General features: G+C 41.7%; 1 pseudogene; it reads left to right on the top strand.

Moving 5' to 3' along the window:
* Positions 1-19572: 19572 nt before the first annotated feature.
* Positions 19573-20941, top strand: LOC138844828 (forkhead box protein N3 pseudogene; annotated as a pseudogene).
* Positions 20942-21412: the final 471 nt, after the last annotated feature.

The following is a 21412-nucleotide window of genomic DNA, read 5'->3' as shown; positions in this document are numbered from 1 at the left end:
AAGTGCTTAATAAGAGTTAGCTATTAAAAAGGTCTTCGGTTTCACACCACGGTGGAAGCATCTTGATGTTTCTCAAATATCTATGAAGGTTGGAAAATATACGTTCACCAATTAATCAGAGTGGAGATGGCTGACCAATGTGTGGTGTAGAAGGCAGGGAGCAAGTGAGAGACTCAATGGAATCAGATACAATGTAGTTTAGAGCCAGCTCCACTACTTAAGAGCTGTTACCTTTGTTAGCTGAAAAAATAAACAGGTCTGCAGACTCCCACGAGGGTGCTATTTGCATTCATAAGTAAAAATAAGAAACACAATAGATAGGCCATGTTTGATATGCTGACATTTGCCTTAATAAACTGTGCTATTGGTTCTCAGAAAATTGAATTTATGGGTTCTCTACATTTCTAAGAAATGTATGTTCGTACATCTCAACTGAGTAATAACTTTAAAGTAAATGACTAGACATTTTTAAGGTTCCATAAAACAACTTTCAAACTCTGTCCATTGTTCCTCTCTCTTGGTACATGGCAGGTGTGGGTCATGCATTGCATTTTGATGAGGACAAACGCTAAGGGACTTTGCCTGAAGTTCTTCTATTGAGAGGAGAGAACCACACGATTTCCCAATATTCCTCTGGGTATCACTTTCCTTATTGCTTCCTCAATATAGTATCTTCTTCCTGAATGATGTTGCCAAGTAAGCTAAAGTACAGAATGAACTGTAGCAGGGCAGGTGACAGTAAAACCTTGGGGACATGCCAGGTATATTCAAAGGACACTTAGCCAACCACCCCACGTCCTGGCCCCTCAAACTTCCATGGAGTAGTAAGTGGTCACACACCATGGTCCAAGCTGGACTCAGGGTTTCCCCCACCCTTTTAAGCTCTGTCTTTCTGTGCACTTCCCCTCTTTCCTCTTCAGTTATTGTTCACATTCTCCAGCTCCTAGCACATACGTTTCCCATACGCTTTCCCCATCTAGGTTCCTGTATGACACATTCTCCAACGCTGTGACCACAATCTTACATTTATTTTAAGATCATTTTGTACATTCAAAATAGACATATCTACATGTTTTGTCTCAGATGAAAAAAGGTGTTGTAGACCAAGAAAGAGCAGGCTTAAGTCAGCCCTTTTCCTGTGAAATCTTATTGACATCGAAAAAAATGCTTCCTAGCATCTGTGAGAAATAACATCCTTGGGGAATGGATTTATTGGGAGAAATTAGCTTTAGCAAATACTTAGTAGTCTCGTGATAAAGGGACCAGGCAGCATTTGTCTCTGTCTCTGAGTGTTCAAGAGTTTAAGCATACAGGGGCCGGCGCTGTGGCGCAGTGGGTTAACGCCCTGGCCTGAAGTACCGGCATCCCATATGGGTGCTGGGTTCTAGTCCCGGTTGCTCCTCTTCCAATCCAGCTCTCTGCTATGGCCTGGGAAAACAGTGGAGGATGGCCCAAGTCCTTGGGCCCCTGCACCCATGTGGGATACCCGGAGGAAGCTCCTGGCTCCTGGCTCCTGGCTTCGGATCAGTGCAGCTCCGGCTGTTGGGACCATCTGGGGAGTGAACCATCAGATGGAAGACCTCCCTCTCTCTCCCTCTCTCTCTCTCTCTCTCTCTCTCTCTGCCTCTCCTCTCTCTCTGTAACTCTGACTTTCAAATAAATAAATAAATCTTAAAAAAAAAAGAGTTTAAGCATACAAACAGTGGCAATGTTCCTTGCAGGTGGTGGCCCCAGAGTTGAATTGCTTCTGAAGATTCAGGAGAGTTCATTGTTAGTGATAGATATTTATATATTCTATTCTTGACACTGAATCTCGCACATGGGTCACTTTGGTCAGCTTGCTGAAGAGGGAGGAAAAACAATGGCATTATGAAATGCATTTGTTTTCCTTATCAGGATTGTTCCATATTTGTCAACTGAAATATTAGTGAGGATATAGGGAAATAATCTTGCTCTCTAATTAGATGAAATTGGAGGCTTATTGCTAAAGCCATAAATGATCTTTGAGGTGTTACTAATTCAATGAAATCTCAGATGCCTAATTTGTGCAGCCTGTTGATGGTATTGTTCAACAAAGAAAGGTTGGGGAGATTCAGAAAATTGGTTTTTCTTAAAAGCTAATGATGATATTTGAGGGTAATGCAAAAACAATAGCAACTTCGAAAATCAAGTTGGGTCATCCAGCAGTGAACTATTCCTTCAAGATTTGCATCATTAAGTGCTCAGCTACATGAGAAATAAATAAAAATTGCTAATCTGTGCCATAAAGGCTAATGTTCTTTTCTATCATTTATACTGATCTTTAAGTTCTTACTCTCTAGGATCCAGGCAAGATGCAAATATGTCCGCATTGCCTGGTGCGCTATCTTCACAGGGATCCCAGATTGTCTCTCTCCAGGGAGCAGTGGTTGGAAAGAAGCAAAAACAATCTCCACATGGTGTTACTACCTCTCTGGCACCAATAATCCAAGCTACAAATTTTTGCTATTCTTTATCTCCATCCATACAGTTCCTAAATTGGTTTGCTGAACAATTTCAGTGAAATTAGTCATCCAAAAAAGCATTGTGAGAAAAATGATATCTATAACCTTAACCTGTCTTTTTGCTTTGTATAATGTCCCCAGTATTTATTTTCTCACAGGGATGCTGGTTTACTTAGGGAGAGAGACTGTTACCTAACTGAGTGGTCATTAGGCTGCGATGGTTCCAGCCTGAGTTTCTTTGTAAGCAAACTGAAACTCGACTCAGTGTAAATAATAAAACAAAACTTAAGTTTAGTCATAAATTGCCAACTGTCTCTTAGCCGGACAAATATTTTCTCTCTCTCTTTTTTTTTTTTTTTTTTTTTTTTGACAGGCAGAGTGGACAGTGAGAGAGAGATACGGAGAGAAAGGACTTCCTTTTCCGTTGGTTCACCCCTCAATGGCCGCTGCGGCTGGTGCGCTGTGGCCGGCCAAATATGTTCTTTGTCTTGCTTCTGCAAACATGTTATAAACACTTTTACCTTCTCATCCCCTCAGTGGAGTGATGAGCCACTGGTGATCTGGTGCTGCCCAATTCATGAAGTATGAATGCTCAGGTAAGTTCACTAAAGTTCAATGTGTGGGGCAGGCATTTAGTCTAGCAGTTAAGACCCTGATTAAATGCCCGTGTCCCATATTGGAATACATAGGTTGGATCCTCAGCTTCAGCTCCTGACTTCAGCTTCCTGCTAATGCAGATCCTTGGAGGCAGCAGTGATGGCTCTGGTAATTGGGTTCCTGCCTCCCACAAAGAAGACTTGGATTGATTTCTTGGCTCTGGGCTTTGGCCTGGACCAATCCTGGCCGTCCCAAGCATTTGGAGAATGAAGCAGAATGTGAGCTTTCTCTCTCTCTGTCTTTATTTCTTTGCATCTTCAAATGAAATAAAAACTTTAAAATTTTAATGTGCCTAAGTTATCACTTAATAATCAATGGAATTGAAAGGAACTGAAAAATGCAAAGGGGGTTTTCGTTTACATTATAGTAATAGAGGTCAGAATCGCACGCTCAGGTCAAAGACCCTGCGTTTTCCTTTGATAACCCAGAAAAGCCCACTCAAGGCAATTGACAGAATAGCACAGACCAACATGTTGGGGTCCATTTAATCACTGCCCAGTCCAGTGAGTCATTTCTGGTGCAGTTGCAGAGCTGAAGGAGCTCCACCAAGGCTGCAAGGGCCAGAGCAGGCTCTGACTTTCTGACAATGAAGTTGGCGGCAGAATCAGGAGCAAACGCCTATCTGCTAATAACGGAGGCCTGGTCATTAAAGCTAATCATCAAGCCACCAGATTTATACCTGACAACTCCAAAACACTGACCTTATCAATGCCATTACATTTTTTATGTGTGCCTTAACTTTTCTTTATTCTTCCTCAAAGCAAACACCTTATGTAGCAGTTTTAATCAAGTTTACTTAAAATAAAAGTTGTGCCATAGCATGTGCTAGATGATTAAAATCTTCATGTATTGCTGTAAGTTGAGTCTGTTCCCCAAAGTTCACATGTGGGAAACATAATCCCCAATGCAACCATGTTGAGAGCTGAGACCTTGAAGCGATCTGAGGTCATGTGAACTCAATTTATGATTGGATTAACGTTGTTATTGAGGGAGTGGGTTAATTTTGACAGAGTAGCTTTGTTATACTGGTGAACTGTATCCCCTCCTGCACTCCCTGTTTCTCTTCTTTTGCCTTCTGCTATGGAATGACGCAGCAAGAAAGCCCTCACCAGGCGAAGGCCTTCCACCGTGGACTTCCCAGAACCACGACTTCTATTGTTTATCAACTACCTACCCTGTGGTGCTCTGTGTTTGTGGCACAAAAAGGACAATGATATCAGTGTTCTGGGGGAGAGTATGGATGATCTTTAAAGTCATGTAAACAATGCCACTGAGGTGTTCACTGCCCAAATAGTGACATCAAATCCTCAAAGAACAAAATTTGGGATATATTTTGCAAATTGAGAATTATTTGCATGGGCTAAAGAGACACAATTATGTACTTGCTAAAAATGAGGAAAATTCATTTTTTTAGAAGGTGCTAAAATTGTATATAGAGTGCTACCTTTTGTGTATGATCAGGGCAGAAAGTGAGATATTTATTTGATTTGCTTGTATTTGCACAAAGAAATCCTGGGAGGATAAACAAGAAACTAATAAAAGTGAAGAAATGGAGTGGATGGGCCAGGGCAGGAGCACGACTTTTCAGAGGATACCTGTACGTTGCTTTCATTTTGAACTGTGTAAATGCATTACTTATTCAGTAAAACAGTTAAACTACAAAAGCACAATTAGATGTTTTCTAGAAAGCTGAGAAGGAAATGGAATATTTGCGTAGAATATGAAGTTGACATTTAGACACAGCGGAATATTGTGAAGTGGATGTGGAAAGGTCAGTGGCCTGAGACACGGAGGACATGAGTTCAGGTCCCGGGGTGCCACAGACTGCTTTGACATGATTTAACATTGGATTGACAAGTGGACTTCATGTGTGATGCCATTCAGGTTTACCATTAAACATGAAAAGGCTGTCTGGGTCATTCTGTCAAGAAAGAGTTGAAGACCGCATCCAGGTGCAGTAAAAGAATATTTCTTCAACTGAGTAGCAATCTCTGGCATGGATATAGGATGGGAGAGTGATAGTGTTGATACCTTTAATTTATCTTTTTGTGATTTTTTTCATTACCTGCAAGCAAAATTAGGGGACTTAGACTAGGTGCTCTGTTAGGCTCCCTACAGTTCTAAAATGTTACTGATAAACAGAGCACATTCCAAATAGGTAGAATGAGATAGGTGGGCAGCAAGGGAGCTGTCACAGAGGGCACAGTATGGTCCCTGTAGTTTTTTTTTTTTTTATCTTTTATTTAATGAATATAAATTTCCAAAGTACGACTCATGTGTTACAATGGCTTCCCCCCCCATACCGTCCCTCCCACCCACAACCCTCCCCTTTCCCACTCCCTCTCCCCTTCCATTCACATCAAGATTCATTTTCGATTATCTTAATATACAGAAGATCAGCTTAGTATACCTTAAGTAAGTATTTCAACAGTTTGCTCCCACACAGAAACATAAAGTGAAAAATAATAGATGATTTTTTTAAATGATGATGAAATCAGATCAGACCTATTGTCATGTTTAATCCCAGTGAGAGTCAAGTTGGGAATTGATAATTTCTTTTTTTTTTTTTTTTTTTTTTACAGAAGATCAGTTTAGTGTACATTAAGTAAAGATTTCAATCGTTTGCACCCCCATAGAAACACAAAGTGAAATATACTGTTTGAGTACTCGTTATAGCATTAAGCCTCAGTGTACAGCACATTAAGGACAGAGATCCTACATGAGGAGTAAGTGCACAGTGACCCCTGTTGTTGACTTTACCAATTGACACTCCTGTTTATGGCATCAGTAATCTCCCTATGCACCAGTTATGCGTTTCCAAGGCTATGGAAGCCCCTTGAGTTCTCTGACTCTTATCTTGTTTAGACACGGTCATAGTCAAAGTGGAGGTTCTCTCCTCCCTTCAGAGAAAGGCACCTCCCTCTTTGAAGACCTGTTCTTTCCACTGGGATCTCACTCACAGAGATCTTTTTGCCAGAGTGTCTTGGCTTTCCATGCCTGAAATACTCTCATGGGCTTTTCAGCCAGATCCGAATGCCTTTAGGGCTGATTCTGAGGCCAGAGTGCTATTTAGGACATCCGCCATTCTATGAGTCTGCTGAGTATCTCACTTCCCATGTTGGATCACTCTCCCCTTTATTTATTCTATCGGTTGGTGTTAGCAGATACTAGACTTGTTTATGTGCTCCCTTTGACTCTTAGTCCTTTCATTATGATCAATTGTGAACTGAAATTGATCACTTGGAATAGTGAGATGGCATTGGCACATGCCACCTTGATGGGATTGAATTGGAATCCCCTGGTATGTTTCCAACTCTACCAATTGGGGCAAGTCAGCCCGAGCATGCCCCAAATTATACATCTCTTCCCTCTCTTATTCCCACTCTTATGTTTAACAGGGATCACATTTCAGTTAATTTTCAACACTTAAGAATAACTGTGTGATAATTACAGAATTAAACCAGTCATATTAAGTAGAACAGACAAAAAAAAATACTATGAGGGATAATGTATTAAGTTGTCCATTAGCAGTCAGGGCTATGCTGATCAAGTCACCATTTCTCATAGTGTCCATTTCACTTCAGGAGGTTTCCTTTTTGGTGTTCAGTCAGTTGTCACCGATCAGGGAGAACATATGGTATTTGTCCCTTTGGGACTGGCTTACTTCACTCAGCATGATGTGTTCCAGATTCCTCCATTTTGTTGCAAATGACTGGATTTCATTGTTTCTTACTGCGGTATAGTACTCTAAAGAATACATATCCCATAATTTCTTTATCCAGTCTACCGTTGATGGGCATTTAGGTTGGTTCCAGGTCTTGGCTATTGTGAATTGTGCTGCAATAAACATTAGGGTGCAGACCGCTTTTTTGTTTATCAATTTAAACTCCTTTGGGTAAATTCCAAGGAGTGGGATGGCTGGGTCGAACGGTAGGGTTATATTCAGGTTTCTGAGGAATCTCCAGACTGATTTCCATAGTGGCTTGACCAGTTTGCATTCCCACCAACAGTGGGTTAGTGTCCCTTTTTCCCCACATCCTCGCCAGCATCTGTTGTTGGTAGATTTCTGTATGTGAGCCATTCTAACCGGGGTGAGGTGAAACCTCATTGTGGTTTTGATTTGCATTTCCCTGATTGCTAGTGACCTTGAACATTTTTTCATGTGCCTGTTGGCCATTTGGATTTCCTCTTTTGAAAAATGTCTATTGAAGTCCTTGGCCCATCTCTTAAGTGGGTTGTTGGTTTTGTTTTTGTGGAGTTTCTTGATCTCTTTGTAGATTCTGGTTATTAACCCTTTATCTGTTGCATAGTTTGCAAATATTTTTTCCCATTCTGTCGGTTGTCTCTTCACTCTCCTGACTGTTTCTTTTGCAGTACAGAAACTTCTCAATTTGATGCAATCCCAATAGTTGATTTTGGCTTTGACTGCCTGTGCCTCCCGGGTCTTTTCCAGAAATTCTTTGCCTGTGCCAATATCTTGAAGGGTTTCTCCAATGTTCTCTAATAACTTGATGGTGTCAGGACGTAGATTTAGGTCTTTAATCCACGTTGAGTGGATTTTTGTGTAAGGTGTAAGGTAGGGGTCTTGCTTCATGCTTCTGCACGTGGAAATCCAGTTTTCCCAGCACCATTTATTGAATAGACTGTCCTTGCTCCAGGAATTAGTTTTAGATCCTTGATCAAATATAAGTTGGCTGTAGATGTTTGGATTGATTTCTGGTGTTTCAATTCTGTTCCATTGGTCTATCCATCTGTTTCTGTACCAGTACCATGCTGTTTTGATTACAACTGCCCTGTAGTATGTCCTGAGGTCTGGTATTGTGATGCCTCCGGCTTTGTTTTTGTTGTACAAGATTGCTTTAGCTATTCGAGGTCTCTTGTGCCTCCATATGAATTTCAGCATCATTTTTTCTAGATCTTTGAAGAATGTCTTTGGTATCTTGATTGGGATTGCATTGAATCTATAAATTGCTTTTGGGAGAATGGACATTTTGATGATGTTGATTCTTCCAATCCATGAGCATGGAAGATTTTTCCATTTTTTGGTATCCTCTTCTATTTCTTTCTTTAAGGTTTTGTAATTTTCATCGTAGAGATCTTTAACGTCCTTGGTTAAGTTTATTCCAAGGTATTTGATTGTTTTTGTAGCTATTGTGAATGGGATTGATCTTAGCAGTTCTTTCTCAGTCATGGCATTGCTTGTGTATACAAAGGCTGTTGATTTTTGTGCATTGATTTTATATCCTGCCACTTTGCCAAACTCCTCTATGAGTTCCAATAGTCTCTTAGTAGAGTTCTTTGGATCATATCGTCTGCAAAGAGGGATAGTTTGACTTCTTCTTTCTTGATTTGTATTCCTTTGATTTCTTTTTCTTGTCTGATGGCTCTGGCTAAAACTTCCAGAACTATGTTAAATAGCAGTGGTGAGAGTGGGCATCCCTGCCTGGTGCCAGATTTCAGTGGAAATGCTTCCAACTTTTCCCCATTCAATAGGATGCTGGCTGTGGGTTTTTTATAAATTGCTTTGATTATATTGAGGAATGTTCCTTCTATACCCAATTTGCTTAGAGTTTTCATCATGAAAGGGTGTTGAATTTTATCAAATGCTTTCTCTGCATCAATTGAGATAATCATATGGTTTTTCTTCTGCAGTCTGTTAATGTGGTGAATCACATTGATTGATTTGCGAATGTTGAACCATCCCTGCATACCAGGGATGAATCCCACTTGGTCTGGGTGGATGATTTTCCTGATGTGTTGTTGTATTCTATTGGCCAGAATTTTATTGAGGATTTTTGCGTCTATGTTCATCAGGGATATTGGTCTGTAATTTTCTTTCAGTGCTGCATCTTTCTCTGGCTTAGGGATTAAGGTGATGCTGGCTTCATAGAAAGAATTTGGGAGGATTCCCTCTTTTTCGATTGTTCTGAATAGTTTGAGAAGAAATGGGATTAGTTCTTCTTTAAATGTCTGGTAGAATTCAGCAGTGAATCCATCTGGTCCTGGGCTTTTCTTTGTTGGGAGGGCCTTTATTACTGTTTCAATTTCTGTTTCAGTTATGGGTCTATTTAGGTTTTCGATGTCTTCATGGTTCAATTTTGGTAGATTGCATGTGTCCAGGAATCTATCCATTTCTGATAGGTTTTCCTGTTTGCTGGCATACAGGTCCTTGTAGTAATTTCTGATGATTCTTTTTATTTCTGTGGTGTCTGTTGTTAAGTTTCCTTTTTCATCTCTGATTTTATTGATTTGGGTCTTTTCTTTTTTTAGTTAGTTGGGCCAATGGGGTGTCAATTTTGTTTATTTTTTCAAAAAACCAGCTTCTCGCTTGGCTGATTTTTTGTAATGTTTTTTTGGATTCAATCCTGTTAATTTCTTCTCTGGTTTTAATTATTTCTCTTCTCCTACTAGATTTGGGTTTGGTTTGCTGCAGTTTTTCTAGGTCCTTGAGGTGCGCTGAAAGGTCATTTATTTGGTACCTTTCCAATTTCTTGGTATAGGCACCTATTGCTATAAATTTGCCTCTCAATACTGCTTTTGCTGTATCCCATAAGTTTTGATATGTTGTGTTGTTGTCTTCATTTACTTCCAGAAAGTTTTTGATTTCTCTTTTGATTTCTTGAATGACCCAGTGTTCATTCAGGAGCATGTTGTTCAGTCTCCATGTGTTTGCATACTTTCTGGGGTTTCCTGAGTTGCTAATTTCCAGCTTCATCCCGCTGTGGTCTGAGAAGCTGCATGGTATGATTCTAATTCTTTTAAATTTGCTGAGACTTGCTTTATGGCCTAGTATGTGATCAATCCTAGAGAAGGTTCCATGCGCTGCTGAGAAGAATGTGAAGTCTGTAGATGTAGGGTTGAAAGTTCTGTAGATATCTGTTAGATCCATTTGGGCAATAGTGTCAATTAAATCTGCTGTTTCCTTGTTGATCTTCTGTCCGGATGATCTGTCTATTTCTGAGAGTGGAGTATTGAAGTCCCCCAGTACTATTGTATTGGAATCTAAATCTCCCTTTAAGTCCCTTAACATATCTTTTAAATAGACCGGTGCCCTGTAATTAGGTGCATATACATTTATAATAGTTACATCTTCCTGTTGAATTGAACCCTTAATCATTATATAGTGTCCCTCTTTGTCTCTCTTAACCGTTTTTGTATTAAAGTTTATTTTGTCTGATATTAATATGGCTACACCTGCTTTTTTTTGGTTTCTGTTGGCATGGAATATCTTTTTCCAACCTTTCACTTTCAGTCTGCATGCCTCTTTGTTAGAGAGATGTGTTTCTTGTAGGCAACAAATAGTTGGGTTGTGTTCTGTGAGCCAGTTAGCCAAACGGTGTCTTTTAACTGAAGAATTCAGACCATTAATGTTCAATGTGACTATTGATACGTAGTGACTTTGCCCTGCCATTTTCCCGGAAATATTTTCTAGTATATGCTTTGAGCTTTCCATGCTCTTTTACTGGTAGGTGTTCTTCCTTTCCCTTCTTTCATATTGATGGCCGTGTTTCTGTGTTTCTGAGTGTAGCACATCTTTAAGTATCTTTTGCAGGGCCGGACGAGTGGCCACAAAGTCTTTCAATTTCTGTTTGCTATGAAAGGTCTTTATTTCACCTTCATTCACAAATGAGAGCTTGGCAGGATATAATATTCTGGGCTGGCAATTTTTCTCTCTTAGCACCTGTGCTATGTCTCGCCATTCCCTCCTAGCTTGTAGGGTTTCTGATGAGAAGTCAGCTGTGAGTCTGATTGGAGATCCTCTGAGAGTAATCTGACGTTTCTCTCTTGCACATTTTAGGATCTTTTCTTTATGTTTCACTGTGGTAAGTTTAATTACCACGTGTTGTGGTGAGGATCTCTTTTGGTCATGTTTATTGGGGGTTCTATGAGCTTCCTGTACTAGGATATCTCTGTCCTTCTCCAAACCTGGAAAGTTCTCTGCTAGTATCTCACTAAAAAGGCCTTCCAATCCTTTCTCTCTCTCCATGCCTTCAGGAACTCCTAGAACTCGAATGTTGGTTTTTTTAATAGTATCCTGTAGATTCCCAACAATATTTTTTAGGTTTCTAATTTCCTCTTCTTTTCTTTGGTTTGACTGTATGTTTTCCTGTGCTCTATCTTCTAAGTCCGATATTCTCTCTTCTGCTTCACCCATTCTGTTTTTAAGGCTTTCTAATGTGTTTGTCATTTGATCTATTGAGCTCTTCATTTCATTTTGATTTCTCTTCACTATAACACTTTCCTGTTCTACTAGTTTCTGAGTTTCATTTTGACTCTTCCTTAAAATTTCGTTTTCACGAGAGAGATTTTCAATCTTGTCCATTAAGGATTTCTGTAGTTCAAGGATTTGCTTTTGAAAACTTCTAAATGTTCTTATCATAAATTTTTTGAAATCCGTATCTTGCATTTCTTCTATCTCATCATCTTCATACTCTTGGCTTGGGGTGTTTTGCTTATTTGGAGGCATCATAGTGTCATCGTTGATCTTGCTCCCTCTATTTCTGTGTTTGTTACTCGGCATAGTTAATTCTTCTTGCGTCACTGTGCGTTTTTTTTTCTTTTTTCTTTTTTTTTTTATACTGTGTCCGTGTTAAGTGGACTGCCTGCTGTTGGAGGAGCCTTGGAGGCTTGAGATGGGTGCGGCCTGAGAGCTCTGCCTGGTTCTTCCTGGTTAAGGGTGTGCAAAGGTGACACCCTCAGGTTATGCGTGGTAAATCTCTCTCTTTTTATTTATTTATTTATTTTATTTATTCAGGGGGTAAGTAACACCGCAGGGCACGGCTGTGCAGAATTGATGGTATTTAGCTTCCAGTCTTTGGCTCCTCTGGACTCCCACTGGGTTGCCTAGGCTACTGAATTGTAGTGACTCAGTTCCTTAGCTCTCCCCCATTGATATGTAAATCCAGAGAGGAGGCCTGCTCTTTGTCTCTTGGGAATTCTTCAAGCCTTGCAGCCTTGTAACCTTTGCAAGGTTAGGGGGAAGAGAAACCCCGAAGCTTGAAGCTTTTTTTTCCTTCTTTCCGGTAGTGAGTTTGCTGCACTTTCCGGCCCCCCTCTAGATTCTGACCCCCGTTTCCCCACCAATGTCTCGGGTTATTGAGCTCACCTCCCCTTCCAGCGCCGATGTGTGGACTCGGAGCCCTGAGCGTCCCAAGTCTCCCTGCTGTTGTCTGTGTGGCATGCACTCCCCTTGGAGCACTGGCGTGCAGACCCTGGGGCTTCTGCGGCTCGGTCCCGCGACTTGGCTTCTGCGCGGTGGGCGACCTTGTTCTCCCAGTAGGTCCTCCGATTCACGATTCCCGTGCAATTTTTTCCTGGTTCTTTTTTCTGCGGCTACCGTAACTCCCCTTTTATTAAACTAAATTTTCCCGGACTATCAGTGCGTGCCCTCACTATTCCGCCATCTTGGCTCCTCCCTGTAGTTCTATAATTAGAGGTTGGAGGATTGGGTTAAGTCAGATGTTAAACGAATTAAAGGACAGGTGATCAGAGCAAGCAATGGTTAAGATGCCTCCATCCCATATAAGACTATTCGAGTTTACATCCCAGTTCTGTTTCTGCTTCCAGCATCCTGTTAATGCATAGCCTTGGAGTCAGTAGGTTAAGGCTCAAATACTCAGGTCCCTGCCATCCCAGTGAGAGACCCAGATGTAATTCTGTATTCCTGACTTCATCTTGGTCCAGTCCTGGTTTCTGTAGGCATTTGAATAGTGAACTGAAGATGGTAGATCAATCACTTTCTCTCCCCCAAATAAATGAAAATTAGCAAAAATTAAAAAGAAACAAAAATGACTTAAGTTTTAGACAAGTTGCATCCAACTTTAAATGAATGCACACCTTGACCCAGGCTGGAATGTTAAGAATGGTCCAGCATCCAGTGTTCCTCTGGCATTGATTTGAGGGTAGATGCAACAATCCAATACTTTCTCAGAAAATTCACTGGCAAAAATTCACTAGAGATTTTTGGAATGTGACAGGCTTGCCAACATCCATTCGTACATTCTTTTCTTGAACATTGTGTCTACTTAAGGGAACTTGCTAGAAGAAACCTAGAAGAGCCTCCAAGGCTGCCAGACCCCTGCAGTGCTGGCAAAGAGCTAACCAACTGATGGAAATACAGAGGGTTTGGCTCTATTCAAAGCCCGGGGTGAAATGAGAGTTTGGTGACTTGTCAGAGCACAACCCGTGGAAATCTATGAATCCTCCTTAAAAGAAGCTGTCCTTTTAACTTCCTGATGAACTGCTTAATTCTGGCATTTGAAAATCATGTTGCTAGTCTAAGGCCAAAAGCCAGTGCAAGAACTCACATTTGCTCTTGAAATGCGACTGGATTCTCATACACCTGAGCAGGGTGTCAGGTATAGGTCCTCTAAAATCCGAGAAGGCTCTTTAGAGCTTGGGAACCTTTGGAGTCATGGAGAGAAGACTCTTCTTGCTGAAGAGTCTGCAGAGAAGTGAAAGGCACATGGAGAGTGGATGCAGAGCCTACTTGAGGAGGCAGCTCCCATCTCTTCTCAGCCACCTGTGACTGCCTGTGCTCTAGAGCTGTTGACAAAGCAGATTGGACTCAGTCCTGCCAACTCTGGAGTCCTGGTCTGCTTCCCAAATGGAGACCTTCCTTTCCAGGCCAACAAAATCTTCTAGACTTCATTGTCCGATATGGTAGCCACTGGCCACATGTGGTCATTTAGATTTAAATAAAACAATTTTTTTCCTTGGTTGCACTAGCCATATTTCACATGCTCAACCACCATTTGTGGCTAGTGTCCACAGAATTGGATTGCTCAGATATAGAATATTTGCATCATCACAGAATGTTCTGGTGGATGGTGCTGCTTTAGAATGTGTATATGGAAGCAGCCATGGATCAATAGACCTACGAGTGAACAGCTTCCAGCTGGGAAAACACAAGCAAGGATCTTGGAAGTTATCTTCTCCAAAGTTCCCCAGATGGCAAACATTCCAGCCTCACTTCAGTCCGTAGCCTCCAGCAATGTCTTCAGCCATTGCTATTCAAAATCTGGTTTATGGACCAGTCCATATACAGAAATTGAGATCAGGTATTTAGATACTTGAAGAAATTTGATATTGCCATGACATCTAAGCATATACCAGGGACTTGTCTCATTGTAGTGTCCAGACCAACTCAAGGGCCAGAACTGATGTGGTAGATTCCACACATGAGACAGAACATGTACAGTAGAAGTAAGTTCAATAGGGCAATATTTTAAATTACTTGGTTATTTCACATTCAAAAATGTGTAAAATTTGAAATCCACTGTTTTCACTACAATAATTCAAATCTAACTGTAATTTTACAGAGTAAATTGTTGCTAGTTGCTACTGACAAGGATAGAAAGATACACATTCTTCTACTAGATAGGGTGTAAGATGAATAAGAATAGAAGTTGAATTCTGAAAAAGTAGCATCACTTGCTTAATTTTGTATAACAATTGAGAATAAACATTCTGAATAGGCTAAAATAGCTTTACGATCTGATTCCATTTCTGCCAGTGTACTTCCACGGGACTTGCTTCTGTCAGTAGAACTGTTTATGTGAGTAGCATTGTGGCCAATTCAGTACGATTTAGATAAGTTAGTAAGGAAGAAATCAGTTACTTTTTAAACATTAAACACTTTAAATATTGATATATGTGATGTTTGTTCAAAGTATATGTGGAACATTTAATATGGAGATCACTATTTCATACATTGTGCTTTGATTGTAGAATGAGTAAAAGCAGCAAGAGTAACATGGATTCTGCGTTAATCTGTGCACACACTTTAAATAAATAGTGTATGAGGTTTTGTGCTTTGCTAAATTTTTCCTATGTTATGTTTGTTCTGATGGTATGTATTGGAATTTACTTTTACTTCTATTAAATCTAATAACAAAAGATTTGGGCTTGTGTTTTGTATGTCTTGGCTTTTTTATTTCAGTTTTTCCTGTAATTTATTTATGTGGTATTTTAAAAATTATCTGCAAAATATTGGAAATTTTAAAAGGTAGCTCCAACAGTACTGTCCTAGGATACTTTTCTGTTGTCTACTGGGAGTATCCTGCCCGAGGCAGGTTTGTGTCCCCAGGATTAGGGATGTGGAGGTTTGCTGAGCTTGAATCATCATGAAAGAAAATTCTCAGTACATTGGGCTAAGTGGGGAGCCCTGCCAGGAGGGGTTGATGAAGCAAAATACTTGAGTGGCAGAGCATAATTACATTTTAATTTAGACATATTAATAGAGTAGTACAGATTCAATTGTCAGCAAAATTAGCAAATGTGCTTAATTTCCCAAATAATGGAGGTGGAGATTGAGGGAGTGGGGTGACGAAAGCAAGAACAAGGGAATGAAAAAAAAATGTGACCAAGTCAGCAAACCTAAGAAAATAGAGAAGAGGGAACAACAATAAAGGATAATGAAAGGAAAACCCCAAATGAGCTGAAAGGAATAAGATACAAGATGTGAATGGCTAAATTAATTAACCAATAGGCAGAGTACTGCAGATTGAGTGTAACATTGACTATAAGTTGTTTATAGGCAATTCCCACACTACCAAGTGGCCTAGAAAGGTTGAAAAGCTTCATGTAGGTTTCATGGACTTTGTGTTGCTATTTATTGTCTAATTTTGTGAGGGATGTTGGTTGGTTGTGGTTTTCGAGGAGACTGTAAATTGGGGTTCATGCTAAAGGAAAGTAAGAAACCTGTGGACAAAAGGCATCATTGTCCTTTGTGTGTGATTATCATTGGAAATACTACTCTGGTAGAAGGGGGAGGAACAGGAGAGATGGAAGTAGAATCAGTTCCATTAAGGCCATGTCTTGCCAAAGAGATCGGCTTCCCAACAGCTGGAAGGGATGCTATGGTGGTGCTGGCTGGTGGGCAGCTTCCCAGGAGCCCTGCTCCTGCCTGCTTTTGTCTTTATGACCCATAGAGGAACTGGCCCATTAGCAAGCAAGGTTGCCTTGGGGAGCATCAGGATTTTCTACCCTGACTCATTTCTTTCCTCTGAGAGCAGAAAAAGGCAGTTGAAGCCCATATACCCTGATTACTCTCTGTCTACGGTCCCTCTGGATCCAACAGTAAACAAATTTGCATTGCTAGTCAGTGTTTAGGAGGCAGGTCTGTGGATACTACCTGTATGTGTTTGAGCAGCTTCCGCACGTTCTTGGTAGATTCCAACATAGACAAGAATAGAAATTGAAAAGAAGCATATTTTATCCATTAGACTCATAATATAAATCTAATGTAAGCCAGGCTAAGAGATTGTAGTAAGTCTGATGTGCATGGAAGCATTTTTTTTTTTTTTTTTGGAGATGAAGATGTACAGGAGAGGCACAGCCTTGGTGTTGAAAGAAAAACATGACTTCTGTCAGCCTTTTCACAGTGCTGTGACAGGTGCTCCTCAGATCCGCAGTCCACGACATGAAAGTCATGTCATTTGGGAAAGGGCATCACAGCAAAGGTGATGCATGATAGAACTATAATTCTAAGTTGTTGGGTGGATTGATCTATAAATACAAGCTAAAATTATAAGGTTTACAGTGTAAGAAAAAGAAAAGAAAAATGAAGTGGATCCAATTACATCCATATAAACAGATGAGGTTTTTTCTTTTTTTGTAATACTTGAGAATGTGAGTGCAAGGCTGCATTGTTGATGAATGGAGGATCTAAAATGATCTGGTTTATTCATTCATTTTCTTTTTCTCTGCAAGGCCATAATACACTGGGTAACACACTGGAGTCCCAGTCAGAGTGATGACACATCTTAATACTAAATACAGGCAAACAGCAAGTGAGAACTAAGCTCCTTGTTCATTGAAACAACTTAACATTTTCTATGTGAACCTTCCAACATGAGATTTTGGGTAAGAGAATATATGCTTAGTATGTTACTGTAGTTTTGTGCAAAGGTGAGAGAGATTCTGTTCTTTTTAATAGAATGAGTTTGCCCTTCCAATGTGTTTTGGGGAGTTTATCCCAGCTTTGATCATCAGCTACTCTGTTCTCAGCTAGTCAGAAGAGAAATATCCCAGTACCAGGTCACATCACCTGTAGTGGATGCTGCTGTAGCCTTTGAACTGGATGTGGCAGAACAGTGACAGCAGGGGATTGAAGGCATTTTTATGACACTTTGCCATGCTGCCATTTTTTCAGGAAGACACCTGTAATAGAGTATAAGACAATCCTTGCCAGTTTCCTAACTTCGTAAATGGTTTAACACAAACATTTGAACCTTCGGTGTACATGTATTAGTATCCAAGCCCTGGAGGAGCCATATCTTAGGGGGACATTTTTCACTTTCATTTGGCCCTTTGTTAGAAATATTTCAGACTTGTCATCTGACAGACGCAAAAAAACACGAACTTGGAGATTTCCAGACACTGACTGACACTGGTGCTGTGTTGGAACTTAATAACCCTTTCAGGGAATTGAATTGTGGCTTTCCCAATTCCCTGGCATCTCTTCCTTCCAGCCCTTAACTAAATCTATCACACCCTCCTCTGTAGTCAGGGACAGGCTCCCTGCTGGGGTGCCTCTCCTAACACCAAGCATTGTTTTTGGCTGTATTCCTCCTGTAGAATTGGCTGTAAGATAACACATTACCATTAGGTGTCGCTAACACATAATGTTCTCAAAGAAAATGAAAAAGTTTAAGTCACTCAACTGATGTTGTAGGGCTTTAAGCTGTAGGTTTGAAAAACATTTTTCCCCTGTAGATAAGAAATTCAGGTAGATTAACTAGGAAATCTACAGATTTCTTTTTAATAAATAAAATTCCAAATTTACTTCATTTGTTGGGGAGATTGCAAAAAGGAAATAAAAAATTTTGGGATAGTAGTCAGAACTTCTGACTTTTTTCAAATTTATATTTACAGAAGTGATATCTTCTGCCATTTGTACTCAAGCACCCCTCACCTCAGTCAAGTTGTGTTACTTATAAGTTTTGGGGTATTCATAAATATTCCCATGCTATTCATATCATAGTCCATGCTATTCTTAGGAATGTCCCTCTTTCACCCCACAATTTAATCTGTTATGAACCTACATTCTCCCAGAAGCAAGCTCAAACGTTAAGTCCTCTATGAAGCCTTCCTCCTATCCCTGCTTCTGAATCTGTTTTACTTGGCTTCTCATGCAGCATTTAGTACACACTAGGCTCAAATAACATTTATTCTGGTTTGATCATGAAATCAAGGACTGTATTATCATCTCTACAAATCCTAGAACAGTGCTTAGGATCAAGGTTAGGAAATATTAGTGACGTTAGTTAAGTGAACTCATTAACAATATGAACAAACTGACATAGAAAGATTTGATTCTAGCTGACTTCATAAGCTTTGCTAATTTACTGGGCACTAGAAACTGGCCATACAGTGATAATTAAAGAGTAATGATAAATGACAGTGTATCGATGTTTGAAGAAATGCATCCTACATAGTGCAGTAGGGAGCCAATCAGTACAATTGATTTTTTGGCTATGATAATTGATGACATGAGGCAGCAAACAGATCATCGATGCCTTAGCATCTCTATTTAGAGCTTCTTGCTTTTTAGTCATGCACTTGTGCATACGTAAGAACATAGATAGAAATACAATATATCCTGTCTGTATTCAATGCAGGAAAAGTTTTCCCTTTGTCCAATGTATCGGTGATGAAACCAGTAAAAGACAGACAATGCTTAGAAAGGATTTACCAGGGTAAAAATAAATGAGGTAGAAGTTTGAACTTATTCCTTTAGCAACTCATTCTATCAAAGAAAGATGAAGATAAACTCATTTATCTTATTACTATGGGCTGCCTGATTGTCAATGGTACCTTTTTTAGTCACCCTTCTCATTGCTTGTTTAGAAAGGGCTATTTAAGTTATATAACACAGAAAAATCCAGCCCAAAGGTTGATAAGCTGTCCCAAAAAACAGATTCTAGGAATCCTGACAGCACCAAACACTATGGAACTAACTGCCCATACTCATTGAAACTTGTCCCCTAAGTCACTGTCCTGCATTGAATGAACTGGCTATTATTTTAATTTAAAAAGTTACAATTGGGGTGAGTGTTGTGGCTCAGTAGTGTAAGCTGTCGCTCGGGATGCATACATCCCATATTGTAATACCTAGGATTGAGTCCTATCTCTGCTTTCCAATCCAACTTCTTGTTAATGTGCTTGGGAAGCCCCATGATGGTTCAAATACTTGACTACCAGTCACCCGTGTGAGAGACCCAGATGGGAGTTCGTGGCTCCTGGCTTTGGTCTGGCCCAGCCCCAGCTGTTGAAAGCACTCAGGGATGCCATGGCCTCGACACACAGCGCCCACGCGGCCCCTCGCAGGACCCCGGGTGATGTCAGCTGGGCTCTCGCGAAAGTTTGTCCGCGGCGCTGAAGGGCAGCTGTGCCCCCGCGCCCGCTCTGGTCAGGAGCCTTCACGTAAATGGGTCCAGTCATGCCTCCCAGTCAGAAGCCAGAAAGCTCAGGAATTAGTAACCCCGGCGGGCTAAGTCAATGTTACCAGGGCAGCGGTTTCTCCAAGGCCCTTCAGAAAGACAATGACCTCGACTTCTCCCTGCCCGACGTCAAACAAGAGGAGGGGGCCATGGAAGATGAGGAGCTGACCAACCTAAGCTGGCTGCACCGGACCAAGAGTTGCCTGCGGAGCTTCGGGAAGCCGGTGCTGAGGAGTGTCAGCCCCGTCCAGGGCCCGGACGACGCCACGCCCCTGTCCCCTGCCCGCTCCGACCTTCCCTACGGTGCCAGGCAGAACCCCAGCTGCAAACTGCCCTCCTCCTTCAGCTGCCTCGTATTCATGGCCATTCCGGACCCTCGGACCAAGCGCCTGCCCATGAAGGATATCTACAACTGGATCTTGGGGAACATTTCCCGTATTTTTCAAGTGCTCCTACCGGGTGGAAGAACTCAGTGAGACGTAATTTGTTGTTGAATAAGTGTTTTAAGAAAGTGGACGAGGAGCGAAGTCAGAGTATCGGGAAAGGATCGTCGTGGTGCCTAGACACAGAGTATAGACAAAATCTAATTCAGGCTTTGAAAAAGACGTCTTAGCACCCACGCCCACAGGGGCTCAGCAGGCCCCAGATCCTCCCAGGCATATCAAAGCACATCAGGTCCACCTATCTGGCCAAGAGAAACCGAGCCCTTCTACAAGTTCCCCCAGGAGTGTACAGAATGGAGCGCGGTTCTCAGCCCAGGGCTGCTTCCTGGCGTCCGGCCTCTGCCAGTCACTCCCATTGGAATGTCAGCCGCCAAGAGGAATGGCGTCAGCTGCTGGGTGTGGACTGAGAGCCAGCCGTCGTGCGGCTCCCCGGCGGGCAGCGGGGAAGCCAAGGAAGGTCACAATTACAGCAATGCCAAGTCCTCCAACGCCCGGAGCACCTCGCCTGCCAGTGACCCCATCTCCTCCTCCCCTTCCTCCTCCTCTTCTTCCTCCTCCTCCTTGGCCAGCGACCACGACCACTACGAGTTTGCCACTAAGGGGAACCAGGAGGGCAGCGAATGCAGCCAGGGGGGCGTCCAGAGCCACGAAAGCCACAGCGACACGGAAGGGGACGGCGGGAAGCCCAGCCAGGAGGTCAAGGATGCTCTTGGGGTCAGCGGGTGCGCATCCCAGCACAAGAAGCGCCAGCACGTCGTCAAGACCAGGAAGGTCCCCGCGACACAAGGACAAGGGAATGAAAGAGGCAGCCGGGGCGCTCCTGCACCTGCCGGGGATGAGGTCCTGTTTGAATAACGTCACCAATTGAACGGCAAAGGGGCAGAAAGAGCAAAAGGAAACCACCGAAAATTGAAAACAAGTCACCGATTTGTTTTGAACTTAGGGCCATTTGGTTTCAGCATGTCAGGAGATTTATAATAATATGTGGCAATATCAGTAACTTTTTATTTTTTATTTATTTTTTTTTTTGCCCTCCTCTCCTTTATTTTGGACCCTTAAGAATTTTATTTTTAAAGGAGATTGAGGGGCTGGAGCCAAGGCTCACTAGGTTAATCCTCCGCCTGTGGCGCTGGCATCCCATATGGTCGCCGGGTTACAGTCCCGGTTGCTCCTTTTCCAGTCCAGCTCTCTGCTGTGGCCTGGGAAGGCAGTGGAGAATGGCTCAAGTTCTTGGGGCCCTGCACCCACCTGGGAGACCAGGAGGAAGCACCTGGCTCCTGGCTTCTGATCTGCGCAGCGCACCGGCTGTAGCGGCCATGGTGTGGGAGGGTGAACCAATGAAAGGAAGACCTTTCTGTCTCTTTCTCTCACTGTCTGTAACTCT

This window comes from Oryctolagus cuniculus, chromosome 12 (assembly GCF_051225735.1).
Source record: "Oryctolagus cuniculus isolate XC-2025 breed Fujian yellow rabbit chromosome 12, ASM5122573v1, whole genome shotgun sequence".
Taxonomy (NCBI): Eukaryota; Metazoa; Chordata; class Mammalia; order Lagomorpha; family Leporidae; genus Oryctolagus; species Oryctolagus cuniculus.
The sequence above is the reverse complement of the archived record's forward strand: the minus strand, read 5'-3'. Positions and strand labels throughout refer to the sequence as shown.